Source organism: Ursus arctos, unplaced genomic scaffold (genome assembly GCF_023065955.2).
Source record: "Ursus arctos isolate Adak ecotype North America unplaced genomic scaffold, UrsArc2.0 scaffold_17, whole genome shotgun sequence".
Classification (NCBI taxonomy): domain Eukaryota; kingdom Metazoa; phylum Chordata; class Mammalia; order Carnivora; family Ursidae; genus Ursus; species Ursus arctos.
In genome coordinates this window covers 54271082-54283782 of record NW_026622841.1, presented here as the reverse complement: position 1 = coordinate 54283782, position 12701 = coordinate 54271082, and positions in this window count along the sequence as shown.

The window sequence follows — 12701 nt, the reverse complement described above, 5'->3', positions numbered from 1 at the left end:
TAACAAATCCATTTAAAACAATGTGTTCCCAACCATTTAAAATAACAGGAGAACATACCAAAAGCTGGATAAAAGTAGATTTAGTAAAACATGAACAGTGGCCACTTCTGAATGGTGAGATGACGGGTAATATCAAGTTTCTCATTGATACTTTCCCATCTCATTCAGTGTCTGTAACAAGCAGGTAAAAATATTCTAATCAGAACAAACACAATAAACATTGTGGTAAGTCTTATTTATGAAATTTTACCAAAAGCATTTGCATTTAAAATGTATATTATACACACATGAAATCTCTTGAGAGGACAGCTACAGCTGTAAGTTGACATTTCCGTAAAGTCTCAATTCCAGGCTTTTGTTACAAGTATCCATGACAAGCCTGAGTGACAATCCTACATAAAACAAATAAAAACTCTGGGTATCGTATTTAAAAAAAAAATTGTTTTTTGATGCAGCAGTGACCTGGGAGTGGGAATTCAGAGAGAGAAAGGAATTACTGAGGCAAGTATTTCAAACCAAAGTATTTGCCAAACCTAGAGGAACCTGAGCTCCAATTTCCATAGTTTTTAGGGCAAGAGGAAAAGGAGACAAAACCTGGGGTCTGCCCAAAGTGAAAAGTCTGTCCACTGCCCTGCAAAAAATGTCAACTCCAACCAAATGGCTGATCTTCAAGAAAGGCGAACTGGGAGTAAACCCATATTCCTCTCCGAGGGGATAGCTGTAGAGATATCCTGTCCTGAAGATTTGGGCGGAGTAGTGAAAAAATATGCCCACCTTGGATTCATAACAACATGCCAGGTCTCCAGCAGGTGTGCAGCCCAAATTTGCACAGTATGAGTAAAGCTCTAATCCTGTACATTAGCAGAAAGCCACCCCAGGCAAGTGAGGCATGCAAGAAACAGCAAAAGCAAATGCAGATTCTTTCTGGAGTAATCTCTTCCCCAGATCCAACCTAGGTTTCAAAGGATTCATCCAGTTCCTTCAGACGAAACTCCACGGTCAAAAATCATGACGATGATCGTTTCTGTTGCCTTTGGCAAAAAGCAGAACTGAAATAGGACATTAGATATGAAACTGGCCAGACGATGGATAAAAAATAAGTATGGTTAATATGTTAAGTGATGTGGAAAGGAAAAGGATCAAAAATAGTAATAAGGAAAAGATTAGAAAGAAAGATCTTGGAGATTGGACCGAGAACCAAGTAGAATATCTAGAAATTAAAATATAGCAATTAAAATAAAAAAATCAGTGAATGTTGCTTAGGTAATCAAGACTTAGCTGAAGAGAAATTAAGTAGGAGATAGATATATCTGAAGAAATTTTCTAGAATTCAACCTAGTGAGAAAAAAGTGATGAAAAATATGAAAAAGAGGTAAAGATCTATGACAAAGTGAGAAAAATCTAACAAACTCTGGAGTTTCAGAAAGAGTGACTAGAATAGAGAGAGACAATCTTACTACTGCTGAGAATTTCCCAGAACTGAGGAAAAACAAAGAAGCTAGTGAATCCCAACCAAGCCTGGGAAATAAAAACACTAAGACACATCATAATGAAAGTGAAGAACAACAGATAGAAGGAAAAAAAATTCATGAAATCGGTCACAGATGAAAGATGGATTGCCTTAAAAAAACAGCAATTAGACTGACAGCTGACTTTTCAAAACAAAATAAAACAAAGCCATAGAAGACAACATTACAGTGGGGAAAAAGATTCCAATGTGCTAAAATAAAATAATAATCAGCCTAGAATTATATACCTGGCAAAAAAAAAAAAAGTCACTCAGTAATAAGGACAAAACAAAGATATTTTTAGATAAATAAAAACTAATAGCTTCAAATAATGGCTAACATACTCTAACCAAAGGAAACTTGGAAGGTTGTACAGTAGCTAAAGAAGAAATGTGATTGCCAGGTGGGAGATCTAAGCTGGACAACAGAAAGATAAAAAGGGGGGGGGGCTAAAATGGGTGCAACACTAATGATAGACTATATTTAACAATAACAAAAATCTCTTAGTGATTTATTTTAAGAAGAGAGAAAACTAGAATACACAATGTGAAAAGCAGGGCGTAATAAGTATGGACAGAGGTAATCAGAATTATTTTAAAGGCCTTGTATCAGACAGTAGAGATATAAATTAACTATAGACTTTGATAAGTATTAATTAGAAAAATATATTGCATAACTTCCCAACTAGTAGAAGGGAAAGTGAAATGAGGGGGAAAATCAAATTAAAAGAAGGCAATAAAGGAAAGAAGGAATATGTAGATGGCGGGACAAGTAGAAGCACCCCTCAGAGATATTGAGGGTTCAGTTCCAGACCACCACAATAAAGGGAGTATTATAATAAAGTGAGACAAATGAAGTTCTTGATTTCCCAGTGCATATAAGTTATTTTACACTATATTGTGGTTATTAAGTGTGCAATAACATTATGTCTAAAAAATGATATGCATACCATTAATTAAAAAATACTTTATTACCAAAAAATGCTAACATCATCTGGACTTCCAGCGAATTTTACTCTTTTTGATGTTGGAGGGTCTTGCCTTGATGCTGTGGCTGTTGACTGAGCAGGGTGGTGTCTGCTGACTGTTGGGAGGGCCATGGCAAATTCTTAAAATAAGAGAACAGTAAACTTCACCATATTGATTGGCTCTTTTTCTCCTGAACAATTTCTCTGTAGCCGGAAGTGCTGTTTGATGGCATTTTACTCAGAGTAGAACTTCTTTCAGAACTGGAGTCAATCTTCTCAAACCCTGCCGCTGCTTTACCAACTATGTTTATGGAATATTCTAAACCCTTTTTTGCCATTTCAACAATCTTCACGGCATCTTCTACAGGAGTAGATTCCATCTCAAAAAACCCCTTTCTGTGCTCATCCGTAAAAAGCAGCTCCTCGTCCGTGAAAATGTTATCATGAGATGTCTGCAAATAGTCACATCTTCAGGCTTCACTTCTAATTCTGGTTCTCTTGCTATTTCCACCGTATCTGCAGTGACTTCTTCCACTGAAGTCCGGAACCGGTCAAAGTCATCCATGAGAAGTGGAAACAACTTCCAAACTCCTGACAATGTTGATATTTTGACCTTTTCCCATGAATCACAAGTGTCCTTAATGGCATCTAAAATGGTGAACCCTTTCCATAAGGTTTTCTGTTGTCTTTGCCCAGATCCATCAGAGAAATGAGTCCATGGCAGTTATAGCCTTATAGAATGTATTTCTTAAATAACAAGACTTGAAAGCCAAAATGATCCATAGGCTGCAGAATGGGTGTTTTGCTTGCAGGCAGGAAAACAACATTCATCTCGAACTTCTCCATCAGAGCTCTTGGGTGACGAGGTGCATTGTCAGTGAGCAGTCATATTTTTAAAGAAATCTTTTTTTTTAATGAGCAGTAGGTCTCAACAGTGGGCTTAAAATATTCAGTAAACCATCTTGTAAACAGATGTGCTGTCATCCAGACTCTTGTTCCGTTTACAGAGCACAGGCAGAGTAGATTGAACATAATTCTTCGGGGCCCCAGGATTTTCAGAATGCTAAATGAACATTGGCTTCAACTTTAAGTCACCAGCAGCAGTAGCCCCTAACAAGAGAGTCAGCCTGTCCTTTGGAGCTTTAAAGCCAGGCACTGACTTCTCCTATGTAACTGTGAAAATCCTAGATGTAATCATCTTTCAGTAGAAGGCTGCTTCTTCTACATTGAAAATCTGCTGTTCAGTGTACCCACCTTCAGCAATGACCTTAGTTAGATCTTCTGGGTCACTGGCTGCTGCTTCTCCACCAGCACTTGCCTCTTCACCTTGCACTTTGATGTCATGGAGGCTGTTTTTTCCGTTAACCTCACAAACCACCCTCTGCCAGCTTCAGACTTTTCTCCTGCAGCTTCCTCACCTCTCTCAGCCTTCACAGAATTGAAGAGAGTCAGGGCCTGGCTTTGGATTAGGCTTTGTTTGGCTCAAGGGAACACTGTTGCTGGTTTAATCTTCTATCTAGACCACTCAAACTTTCTTTGTGTCAGCACTAAGGCTCTTTTGCTTTCTTATAACTCATGTGTTCACTGGAGTAGTGTTTTAAATTTCCTTCAAGAACTCCTTTGCATTTGCAACATGGCTAATTGTCTGGCCCAAGATGCCTAGCTTTCAGCCAATATCAGTTTTTGACATGCCTTCCTCACCTAAGCTCAATCATTTCTAGCTTTGACTTGCATTTGAACACTTGAAGGCCATTTTGTGTTATTAATTAGCCTCATTTCAATATTGTTGTGTCCCAAGGAATAGGGAGGCCTGAGGAGAGGGAGGGAGATAGAGAAACAGCTGGTTGGTGGAGCAGTCAGAGCACACACGACATTTATCAATTAAGTTCACCATCTTATACATGTGTGGTTCCTGGTGCCTCATAACGATTACAAGAGTAACACCAAAAATCACTGAACACAGATCATCATAACAAGTATACTAACAATGGAAATGTTTGAAATATCGAGAAAATCTCCAAAATGTGACACGGAGACACAAAGTGAGCACAAAGGCTGTTGGAGAAAAATGGCACAGATAGACTTTCTCGACACAGGGTTGCCACAAACCTTCAATTTGTGAAAAAAATATGCAATATCTGTGAAGCTCAATAAAATAAAATAAAATAAAATAAAATAAAATAAAATAAAAAAATAATAAAATAAAATAAAGCACAATAAAATGAAGTGTAGGACCAAATAGATGGTAGAAAAAGATAATCTCAATTCCACATGGAATTTAGAGCATCCGTTCTGGAGCACTATGCTTATTAACCTTAGACGTGCAAGTAAATGGAAAAATCAGAAGTTCATTACCTTCTTTCTTCAAGCCATTGCTGGATAGTTGATTGATGGAATGTTTGTCTCCTTGGGACAGATTAATCTTCACAACCACCCTACCAACAAAATTCTACTGAAGCAAAGAAGACATCCTGTGAATGCATTTACAACATTGTGGGAATCCGCGTTCACCGAGGAGCAAACCTCAGTGACACAGTCCAGGATTCTAGTTGTAACTGCTCAACTCTACTGTTGTAATGTGAATGCAGCCAGAGACAATATAGAAACAAATGGGTGTGCTGTGTTCCAATAAAACTTTATTTACACAAATAGGCAGTGAGTCAGATTTGATGCATAGGCCATAATTTACTGACCCTGTCTTAGTTTAAAAGGAATAAGAGGAGATGCCTTACCTCATCTCACAGAATTAATTCCAGCTTTTCAAGACTTGGCAAGTCCGTCCTGTAGTACGGTCTCTGTGGCAACCGGCGCTGCGGACCACATGTAAGGACTACTTCAGGCAGTAGTGGGGCTGTGCCAGGTAATTCAAATACTGCCCTCTGGTGTTCATGATGCCACAAAGCTACTGTCACCAGAGAAGGCATAGAAGGATCTGGTCTCTCAATTAAGTGCCATCTTTTGCCACATGTATCTCACAGACTCATACCCACAACTGTGCTAAGGTGACGCTATGATGTCAGCCCTGGAGGCTATGGACACCCCCTGGGGGATGTCCCAGTACAGTAGACGGATTAACCTTGTCTAAATATATTGATTAATATAGTGGAGGACAGTTGGTTCTCCCTCATGACTCTTGAAATTAGAAGCACAGCCAGAGGCTAAGAGCCCAGTAACACTAATCCCCTTCAACCACTAACAAGGAACTCCAGAACAGCATTTCAAATGTGCAGCTTATGGGGATACATTATCCCAGAACTATGGGTACAGCTCAGAAAAGGGGAAGACGGATCCCATGGAGCACCCTGGGATCAGAGAAGGCAGTGTCTTATTCGGGCCTCAACAAAAAAGGCACCCAGCGGAGTGAAGTAAGAGGCGTCTGAATGGAAAGCAGAGGCAGATAGGAACTGGGAGAGGTTGCGGTGGGCGGAGGAGTGAAGCCCTAAGACGTGGAGACCTTTAGGAAACAGGATGAGTGCTAGCCCTGGAGGAAAGTGCCTTGGGCTTTAGGGGGCAGGAAGGGGCTGAGAGTTGGGGTTGGCACATGGGATTCTGCAGCAGGCCACGCCCTCGCCAGGTGCCCGGTGGAGCCCTTGACCTCTTTCTGTTCACTGTTGTTCTCTCCCGGAGAGGGGTAAACTGCGGAATAGCGTGCCTGGATTTGCACCGCTCACAAGGATACCCCGGGCCATGGAAGTTCCCGTGGGATGACACTAAACCGTGCCCTACATTTAATTTTTTTTCCTTCTGACTTAGAACACATAGTGCAAAAAGCATGCTCTCTGTGAGCAGCCAAAGCAACTCATCAGGGACGTGCAAGCGTCATCCATCACATTCGGCATTTTGATCCAGTGTTCCGTCTGCGGCTTGAAATGACAGAGCTGCCACCATACGTGAAATCTGCCTTCGCTCTGTTTACTGTTTCATTTCATCCTTGATTTGCTGTCACTTTTAGAGGTATTGAACGCATTATCGAAGGGCTGAGTTGATGTCTAAAACACTCCTTAAACTGTCTTCGATTTTCACAGCCCAATATTGTAAGAGTTGCTACAACTGAAACCAGAGTGTAAAAATATTTGTATTCATTTATTGGAAAAAGTAATCAGCAAAATACTTCCACAATGTTTGAAGACTTGTTTGAATTGGAAATGATAGACTTATTATATCGGGACAGGTTGGTGTGTTCCGAGCTCCGGAGTCAGGGACGAAGTTAGCCGCACTGTCTGGCCTGGAGTGTGGTCTGGCAGCACATCAGGGACGGCATTCAGCCCAGAGTCACACAGAGTAGGAGACGAGGAGAGGACAGGCTGTCTGGACAATGACAGCATGCATCCCATGTGAGAATTCCCTTTCCAGCAAACACCAAGGAAGCCTGGGAATGTGCCCACAAGAGCCGTGGATGCTCTGAAGCCTGGAGTGGAAAGCACACATCGGAATCACCCTGACTCCCGAGTGGTACCAGTGTGGGCATCAACCACTAGAAGGCAAAGATCGTTGCTGGGAGAAACGTGACTGAGGGGATGCGCACCATAGAGCTGAAGTGCGAGGTCTGTGCTTGGAGGACTTAACCGCTAGCCATGATGGCACAAATGCTTGCGGCTGTCTTAGATGAACGCACGGGCTTTGTTACAGGCGGGGCTGCTCTAACGGTGACAACAGGGACAATGCAGGTGAGAAGGGAAGAAGCAGAATGTCGAAGGAGGAGGACTTCCCAGAAGCAGGACTAGAGACTGCCTCGAAGGCTCCCTGCTGGGCAGCTGGGGGAACAAGAACAGGCAGGGGTCAGCCCACCTGTCCCAGATCCTTAGAGTCCTTTACCCCACAGCCCCCACCCCACACCTGTTCTGGAAACTTGTGAAATTCAGCCTGAGTCTGGTTTCTTCTGCTCCCACCCACCCCTCTTTTCTCTTATTTTCTCTAGCTTCAACTTACATTGACTTCCAATTCTCTCTACAAGCGTCCCTGCCTCTATGGCCTTAAATGATGCCTCCGGTTCAAGTGGATCCTGACATTTCCCTCTGATAGCATTCATTGAGCCACAGCCCAGGCTAGGAGAGGCATCAGCTTCCTCCAGGCTTGCTGCTCCTGAGGACATGACCATGGGCTCGCTCTGCACCCCACTTTCCTCATTTATGGAAAATAACCAATTAACAGGGCTGTGGTAGAAATTATTTAGGAGAGATGCATCACTACATAGTTACTCAATGTAGATCAGTTTCTAGATGAGGATTCCCCAATTCCTATATTGGGGGAATTCTTAGTAATAACAAATACTATCATGGACACACTAGAATATTAATGATCTCTTTCTTAAATGCACACTCGGGTTACAAACTAAATGTAATCTTCAGTAAACTGCAGAGCTCCCTTGAATTCAGTCTTTTCTTATAAAGTTGGGAGTTAAGAACTCTTGCGTGTGCTAGTAAGGGGAGATATCCAAGCACAAAGGAAGGGGGTCCCCTGCCAGCATGATCCCGGTGCTCTCTGTGAGCAGATCAGGACAGCATAGCTGGGAGACAACACAGTACAACACTTACAAGCAAGGTGACTGGTGTCAGACACACCCAGAGTCAATGCCCTGCTCCTTTGATGACTTGACAAGTAATTTATGCTCTCCAAGTCTCGGCCCCCCAACCTGTAAAATGGGGTAATAAGAATAACTACATAATAGAAAGACATCTTGTCAGAATTAAATATGGTAAGTACTCCAAAAATGTTACTTATGCTGTGTTATGATCATAGTTAATCTTTATTATTACGTGTTCCACATTCCACCTAGAAACTTATGTAGCTAAGTTGCAGCAACTGGATAATATCCTCTGTCAAACAAACACTAAAAGAAATGATACTGCCAATGCTGGACATTCTGTCCCGGAGCTCATCATTTATTTATTATATCATGACTCGTGAGTTTAATTATGCATGCTCTGTTCATGTTAAAGTTAACCTAAATAAGTGATAAGCACTGCATATGTTTACTTTTTACTTCTCAAGTACAATATTCTTTAATGAGCATAACTTTGTTTTATATGAAAATGCACTTCCTAATCAGGGATACACAAACATCATTTGGTTGATTAACAAATTTCAACTAAGACACAATTTCTAAATTAATGATTTCTAATAATTAAGTGTGAATATATTCTGGACAACGTACCAAGTGCTTAAGTTGGGCCAGGAAGGAAGTTGCATGTGGGGTAATTCATCAGTGAAACAAGGCAGATATGCTGCCCACTGTCCCGGGGTGGGAGATACTGTACACGTTACCCATCAGTGCGGGTATATGTGTAATTACATATACACATTACATGTGCACATAATCACACACACACACGCATGCATGTATTTTCGATTATGGTGAGGACTATGAAGAAAAAGCCGTGAGGGAAAAGGTCAGGAAAAAGTTTTTCTGAGAAAGTGTATCTAAGCTAAAATCTGAAGGGTGAGTAGCCAGGCAAGATCATTCCCAGGGGAGGGAACAATGTGTTTGAAAGCCCTAAGATAGGGCAGGGTTTGGCCCCTTCGGGAACTAAAGAAGGCCAGCATGGGTGCATATTTGTGAGAGAACAGAGGGTAGGCAATGAGTCTGAAGAACTAGGTAGAGTCAGAGTTTGCAGGGCCTTGTAGACCCTATTGAAGAGTTTGGATTTTATTGCAAAGACATGTTGAAGGACTTCAAGCAGTGGCCTGCCACAATCCTGTTTACATTTTTAAATATCCCTCTTATTGCTTGAGTGGAGAATGGAAAAGGGGCCAAGAGAAGGAAAGAGGGAGATCAGAATGAGGCATGATGATGGTGTGGACAGAAGGATAGCAGCAGAGACTGGGAGAAATGTTTGTGGGTGAACTCTCAGGACTGGGTGGTAGATTACATAAGAGGATTAAGACAGTCGGATGGCTAGAATGAATCTTGGGTTGCTGAAGGATGGAGGCGCCATTTGCTAAGATGGAGAACAAGGCATGAGGATCGTATTCAAGAGAAAAATATCAAGAAATCAATAGACTGGGGACACCTGGGTGGCACAGCGGTTAGGCGTCTGCCTTTGGCTCAGGGCGTGATCCCGGAGTTATGGAATGGAGCCCCACATCAGGCTCCTCCGCTATGAGCCTGCTTCTTCCTCTCCCACTGCCCCTGCTTGTGTTCCCTCTCTCGCTGGCTGTCTCTATCTCTGTCGAATAAATAAAAATAAAATCTTAAAAAAAAAATCAATAGACTGGATTGTTTACCTATGGGTGAGCCCCCAGTTCCTGGATGTGTTTGAGCACAAATGTTTCTTAAAAAGATGTGTGGGGAAGAAGTTCAGATTAGACGAATTTTAGGTTTTGTTTGTTCTACATCTAGAGTTTACAACTACTGGATAGATGTTAGCCTAGGAAGATTAAGACGAGAATACAGACAAAGGTTTGGCCATCCCTTGAACTATGGAATTGGGTACAATGTACAATTTTTATTGCCTTTTGATAGCAAAAGAACTGACACGTCTCTGTATTATGTGATATTGTTACATTATGGAAATTTGCATTTTCAAGATTTGAAATAATGGGGTAACATTGTTAATAAAGTCTTACTTTTGCACAAAATTCAAAATAATGTCAATCCTTTAAGTTAAAAAAATCAAGAGTTGTGATTTCAAAGCTGACAAATCCTGTGAATTTTGAAATGTGTTTATATTGCTTTCCTATAGCTGGTAAACAGAAACACTGATCCTTCTTTTCTAGAGTTAGTGATGAACTATGAAGTTTTGAATTAAGATATAGAAGAAAGCATCTCCACCTGCAGTGAGATTTTCTATCTAACAGAATTACAGGATTTTAACTTAGAAATGATCTTCCCTACACCGCCCCCCATAGATGCAGACTTATACAATGCCATGCAGTCAGGAGAATTAGTGAATCATCCTTCCTTCCAAATATTTCACACGTACTCTCAAATGTATTCTTTTAAAAAGGATCTTTCTTCTCTTCCCCTTTGTTTCTCATTTTCCCAAAGTGTAGATTTAAAGTAGGTTGTTAGCAAGTTTTGTAGATGGTGTTTAAACCTCGATGATATGTGGGGAGAACAGCAAGTATCAAGTCAGAATTTATTCCTTACATTTCTATTCCCTCGAGGAGGAGGTACTGAGAGATGGAAAAAGGCCTGTCATCATCAAAACACATTGGAGAAAATAATTTCCCACTGAGAAGATAAAATTCTGTGGGCTGTCTCTGCAGTTTGAGCTCGGAGGGTAGGATCTGTTCAAAAGAACTTGTATTAGCAAGATATAAATGACAATCAGATTATTTAACCAATGGGTGGAAAAAATCACGCATCCATGCTGGTAGAACTTTTTCTTTGTTTTTCAAACTTGTTCAGCTGTTTTATTTTCTCTCCATATCCTGTTCAGAAAAAAGAGGAAATAATAGATCACATCCTGCATTGATCCCAAAGTCCCCCTCTCTGTGACTTGTGTAAAAACAGATTAGAACGCATGGAACAATTTTTCTGCCCCGCATGCAAGAATAAAAATCTAAAGCTCCATAATTCCTCCTTGTGCAGGACTTTATGGTGTTTCCACGCCTGGAGAGATAATATAAGATGAGGCCAAATAGAAGACGGTATTTCGTTGGCGTTCCAAAACAAAACTGTTTGCTTCTACTTAAACTGGAGAGACATTAGTAATTCAGACCAAGGAAAGCAGAAGAATACACAATACAATAGAGAGTAACAGAAAGCCTTCTGGGCCCTTGTCCCACGGACCCATCAAGAGGCCCTGGGGATGTGTCTGTTAGCCATTTGTATGTCTTCATTGGAAAAGTGCCTGTTCATATCTTCTGCCCATTTTTTGATTTGTTTATTTGTTTCTCGTGTATTGAGTTTGAGAAGTTCTTTGTAGATCTTGGATACCAGTCCTTTATCTGTAGTGTCATTTGCAAATATATTCTCCCATTCCGTGGGCTGCCTCTTAGTTTTTTTGACTGTTTCCTTGGCTGTGCAGAAGATTTTTATCTTGATGAAGTCCCGTAAGTTCATTTTATCTGTTCTTTCTCTTGCCTTTGGAGAAGTGTTCAAAATCATTAGCCATCAGGGAAATTCAAATCAAAACCACACTGAGATACCACCTTATGCCAGTTAGAATGGCAAAAATAGACAAGGCAAGAAACAACAATTGTTGGAGAGGATGTGGAGAAAAGGGATCCCTCCTACATTGTTGGTGGGAATGCAAGTTGGTACAGCCACTCTGGAAAACAGTGTGGAAGTCCCTTAAATGGTTAAAAATTGAGCTACCCTATGACCCAGCCATTGCACTACTGGGTGTTTACCCCAAAGATACAGACGTAGTGAAGAGGAGGGCCATATGCACCCCAATGTTCATAGCAGCAATGTCCACAATAGCTAAATCGTGGAAGGAGCCGAGATGCCCTTCAACAGATGACTGGATTAAGAAGATGTGGTCCATATATACAATGAAATATTACTCAGCTATCAGAAAGAACGAATTCTCAACATTTGCTGCAACATGGACGGCACTGGAGGAGATAATGCTAAGTGAAATAAGTCAAGCAGAGAAAGACAACTATCATATGGTTTCTCTCATCTATGCAACATAAGAACTAGGAAGATCGGTAGGGGAAGAAAGGGATAAAGAAAGGGGGGTAATCAGAAGGGGGAATGAAGCATGAGAGACTATGGACTATGAGAAACAAACTGAGGGCCTCAGAGGGGAGAGGGGTGGGGGAATGGGATAGACTGGTGATGGGTAGTAAAGAGGGCACATATTGCATGGTGCACTGCGTGTTATACACAACTAATGAATCATCAAACTTTACATCGGAAACCAGGGTTGTACTGTATGGTGACTAACATAATATAATAAAAAATCATTAAAAAAATAAAAATTAAAATTAAAAATTAAAAAAAAAAAGAGGCCCTGGGGATGAATCGGGTGTGTAGGTAGGAGAAACTGCAGGGGCAAACGCCGAAGTTCAAAGATAAAATCCAGTGTGAATGTGGATTTGCTATCCCTCGTTCTGGTTTTAAACATGTAGCTTGCAAACATACTGATATTCCCTCAGATCAAAACAAATTAAAACAACAAGGAGAAGAAAAAAGAGGTAAGGGAGATGAATTGAGACTGTCCAACTGTATTTCAGGGGAACTTGTGCTATAGCAATACTTATCACTCCTTGGTGATGGATTAAAATCACCTGCCAATTAGGAAGCAGACAAAGGCAGATGGAGCGTAAGTGTC